Source organism: Habropoda laboriosa, unplaced genomic scaffold (genome assembly GCF_001263275.1).
Source record: "Habropoda laboriosa isolate 0110345459 unplaced genomic scaffold, ASM126327v1 scaffold172, whole genome shotgun sequence".
NCBI classification, from domain to species: Eukaryota; Metazoa; Arthropoda; class Insecta; order Hymenoptera; family Apidae; genus Habropoda; species Habropoda laboriosa.
The window spans coordinates 871541-876953 of NW_017100331.1; positions in this window are offsets into that span (position 1 = coordinate 871541).

Consider the following 5413-nt stretch of genomic DNA (forward strand, 5'->3'; position numbering starts at 1 on the left):
TATACAATATTACTGTAACTAAAAATACTGACACAAAAATACAGTATTTTTCCGAAAATTTGTTTAAACCTAAAGCTAAAAAAAATTGTACATAAATTTTCTTTATGGATAGAAAGCTAGCTGTGCTAGCAACGACTTCTTTACGACATTTAGGAAGGAAGAAATTCGTAGACGGCCTAGATAGCTTAATTGGCATAGTAAAGATCTGATAAGGGAAAGTTCTAGGAATGTACAAATCTGAGGACAGAAATGCGGTGAGTTCATTCCTTACCTTAGAACTTCAAATTTTAATTAGATCCTAGAATGCTCGAAATCCTGTTTCCCTCAGTAACTACTAAAATATCATAAACTTACAGGAATGTCAAGCTTGAGATACAAATCGTAAAATTATAGATCAAAATTAATCAATTTTGAGCTGATTATTGAAAACGATTCATGAACAACTTGTAAAAATGGTATGAAATTATTTAAAATTAACGATTGCCTTCAATTATTTTTGTATGTTGAAAAATGCTGTGAGTACATACTTTGCAGATTGTAAACTTTACCAGGAACACCAATAGTAAATGGTAAATAAAGCGCATTATTTCCAAGCTTATCGTTTAAAAATAAATTTATTCGGAGAATGCAAAATTTAGAAAAACACCGTAAACAATTTATGTTAGAATTTGCATGCTACGATTTACCAATCCTCTTAAATCTACGAACCTTTTTAGAGAAAACAGTGGAACATGACTAAGTAATAATACCATTTTCGATAAACTATAGTAAAATTATTTTAAATTGCTTAAATTTTACAAAAAACTTCAAACGGAATTTCAATAATTATTAACCACCGTGAAAAGCATTTAAAAACATTCAGCAACAAACTATAATGTATCAAGAAGTAATTACGTATGTATTAGTTTAGTAGTTACTGTTGTATCAAAAATTACAAAATAATGCCCTGACTTCTGTCATTTTATTCTGTTACAATTTATTTGTTAACATTTCCCATCTAATTTGTTACGAATTTAAGGTGCACAACGTGTCCTCCGCATCGAGTACACTTTTACTCGGAAAACCATACATTAGCGACATTTATGAGGCGTTAATATTTTCCCAAATATGCGGAGCATAATTACGCGAGCAAAATTTATGGGCAACTCGTGGACCATGGTGGCCAATGTTGAGGGAAGTTGTATCGTTGCGTGGCTTCCTTGCGGCCAAGACCTAATAAAATTCACGAGGCCGTCAAGTCGCATATACCGAAGTTTAATTGGATTGTAAATTCGGAAAAAATTGTCTAAATGTCTGGAATATTATTAGTACAGGAATGGATTAGCATATGCAACGCTTTTTGTTTATGGAAAGTGTTAGGTCATCCAATAATTGGGTGCCGCGATGCGTTTATACTCTTCACGACGTGTTTTGTATTTCGAGTTACTTCCGAGAAATGGAACCATTCATTCAGACGTGTATTTACTCTAGTCAGCTGGAAAAGTTAAGGGAAACAATAGCAGTGAAACGTCTAGGACTCTTAAAACTTTTTTTACTGATAACTAGTTCTGACTAAGGGACATACAATTAATTCCAGAATTAACTATTCAGTCCAAATTAGTACTGACAAAATAGAATTATTAAAAGTAGGGCATATTGACTAAGAAAATATAGGGTTTTGACCTTATGTTCAAAATTAATACATATACTTTTATTAAAAGCAAGTCTAAATTTTCATTCTTTTTTCTATAAATGTACTTGTATGTACATTAAAAACATCCTAATACATCGTTGACACTACAGAACCTATTTTTCTGCAGATGGGTCAGATAGACTCGTAACAAGTATTTTTGTAGTTTTATTCGCAAACTCTTTTTAAACTCAAGAACTCAAATCAAAAAATTCATATAATTAATTGATCAATGGACGTACTGTTAGGTAAAACTTCGACACTCTTTAAAAGCATCGCTCCTTACTCACACTTTTCCCTCCAGTTAAATCCAATACCTTCCTCGATCGATGTCCGATAGCTTCTTAGATTGATAACACGACATGACACCTTTTGTCTCATATTAAACGAATCCGACATAACAAATTCCTTCTTGCATAGCTCGAACCCGATACAACAAATTCCTTTTTGCACATGGTGCAAATCTTTGCACCCAGCACGTCTACCTGACAACCGTGGAGCGAAGTCAGTCGTTGACTCACCGTTGACCACCTCGGATATATCGTTCGTTTCTTTCAAATAAGAAATTCTCTCGAAACCTCTGGAACGCTATCACGGACCACTAGTAAAAATAAAACACCTTGAGGAATACTTGCAAGTTTCTCTTCATCTCATCTGCGTTGCGACGTAACGGTACATCGAACATGTAAGAGGGTGCAAGTTACGCGCATATGTTGCCGTATAAATATACATGCATCAAAGTAAACTCATAACCGCTAATTCCACATCAAAGTGTTCAGTTCCGAATGCCTCCCGCTATAATTACAATTTCTCGATATTTCACATGAATCGAGTGAACATATAGACCACATTCCACTGAAATAATGGCTTATCGTAGGGAAATGACCATCTTTACTATTATTTCATCTCAATAAGATAGACAGTAGCTAGCAAATCAGCAGAAAAGAACACAAAATGTTTTAAAAAAGAAGGACAAAAATTATGGTTTTTAAAGTTAGGTTAGGTTAGAGTATCTTCGAATCTCTGCCAACCTGCGTGCGGTGGCAGGGCTCCTCGATTTTGGCGAGTGACCGAATGAAAGGTGGCTGAGAAGATGGAGAGCCTCTGGCCTGTGGACCACACTTTCATCATCGTGGGACTGCGAGGGACTATACTGGGACTACACCGGTGGACACTAGCCAAGCTAAACCGCGACCTTCTCATGGCTGCTGCACAAGCCGTGAGCTGGTCGGAGACGGAGGTCCAGGAGAAAGACCTGGAAGCGGATCACGCGAAGGATCCGTAGCGACACCTCCTACGCTTGACCACCAGAGGGACGGACTAACCGCAGATTCTCGCTAGTCCTCAATATAGGCTCTCATTTGTATATATACAACTTCTGACCTGAGTGTAATACCAGTCTCCCCGCTTCTAAGGCACGGGTATCCTAGAAAGCCTTACTGACAAGTCCACTAGCCACTATCAGGAATCTCAAAATTTTCGGGAAATAGTCCGATCCCGGACAAAATCTCTGTCCCAACCCGACCCGATATTTTCCGGTTCTCGCACACCTCTATAGGACGCGTATTATGACCGTATTAAAGCTATATAGTCCCGAAACGTGATTCGGGTTCTCAAAACTCTCGGGAACCCCGAGATTCTCGAGTCGCGAGATACTTTCGGGAATCCGATTCGTCCCGAGTATCGGGTTTCCCAAAATTTTCGAGTTCTCGCACACCTCTAGTGCTCAAACTCTTCAGCGCCTACCTTCGAAAAATCATGTTCCTCGCAACGTGGAAGAGGAACCGCGTTGTCTTGCTGTAGAAAGACAGGCTTCCCGCCAATTGGCCCTCCGCATACTAGACGTGGTCTCCCGTCTGTCCCAATGTCGAAATAGAAACGAAGGGACCGAATCTGGCCGAGGAACTAGCGCCGCGGCGCTAGTGCGCTCCATCGAGGGATTGGGGACTCCGAGTGACACCGAAACAAACCGAAGCTCTGTGGTTGGACGCAGCAAGAAGGTTGGAGGTTTAATTGAAAAATAACATAATAGCGGTATTTCAAACAAAAAATTCACTTTTTACACGGATATGTAGCCATTTATTTATTTATAACTCGAGTAAAAATTAAAATATCGAAAAAATTCTACATTGGCCAATTTAAAATGAAGAATATGCGTACATGATTTCATAAAGATCGATTGAGTTTTACTCAACTTATAGTGTACACCATTTCGCATAACGTGCTTTCGAGAAAAACACATTCAAAATTTCTGACACTAATATGTAAGGCTATACTTTCATTTTCAACGAATTATAATAATTTCCAGTTGAAATTTCAACTTTGACTAAATTGTGCCTTCTTTTTATGACAATGAAATATCAATTTATGAAAATTAAAAGAAATGTAAAGTAGTCTAATATTTTAAATAAGTAAAACGATTGGACTGAATAAGACAATCTAAATTCGCGCAATCAACGAGAAAAGCAAAGTTGCCCGTCTTTAGCAACAGGCGTAAGAATCGTGACGCAATGAATCGAGAATATCAGTTGCGCCGTTCGACCTTCTTCCCAAACAGATGTTTCTTTTTTCTTCCTACTTGCTTTTAGTGAAGGAAGCACGGAATGTGGAGGAATGTCGTGAACGCGCAACATCGGACTGCAACCATCTGTTCCGCTTCTAATTACAATAAATCCGATTTTAATTACGAGCACAGCCAGACTCTGCAGCGGAGCCGTCGAGAGGAAATAAGCGAAGAAACGACGTGAACGAGAAAAAGGAACTCTTTGTCCTTGTCCAATAGACAACTAGAAAAAGAGCAAGAAAAATCATGTCTCCAAAGGTGAATGTCTTCACATAAATTTTCTTCGAGGGAATTACATTTCTTAAGTACTTTTCCTTCCATATTTTTTCTTCATAATTGACAGATCTTACGTTCATCAGACACAAAAAAAGGTAGAACTCGGAAAAATAATTAGAAAATCCTACATACTTTTCTACTTACAGATGATGTATTTTTCTTTTTTCTTACCTTACTACGTTGATGATGGTTTATACGGTTGACGAACTCGGGGACTTTTTCTCGGCCTTAAATCACAGATATTATTTACGCGTTGTCGATTCTTCTTCCTCCTGTCTAGATCACCATTAGCAAGATATTTGATACACGCCCACACTGAAAACGGGAGGATCGTTTTCATGCCTCATTACGGTGCCATGATATAGCCCTCTACGGTTTCCGTCGTAATCGAGATAATCAGTCTTGGGTGTATGCCGATAAAAAAGCAACGAGGAAGGACATTGTCACCTTGAAAGCATTCAACCTATAGCGTTAACGTTGCGGTGTATTGTGTGCGTTAAAGTTAGCTACTCGAGAGCCTTGAATAACTTTATTAAATATTAAGGAACTTCTGAGAATAGACGCAGTACGTTAGGGGAACTTGCTTAATGCATATGTGTGCTTTATTTATATGTTAGTTGATACGAAGTGTTCCTTGTAGCTTATACGAATTCATTCTTCTTTTTTGTAAATTGACCATTGAAGAAGTTTTGCTAATCTATTGGATCACCTACAATACCTGTGACATATAAGTATAGCAAGATTGAAGTGAATTTAGTTCGTAGTCGATATATTATTTCAGTAAAATTTTCAAAAATTGAACGAAAGTACCTCTAGTGGAATACAGGGTGGGCCACGAAAACAGAGCACATAAGTATTTTCTCTATATGTATAGCTATGGTGGTACGAGAGCCAACGGGAAAATT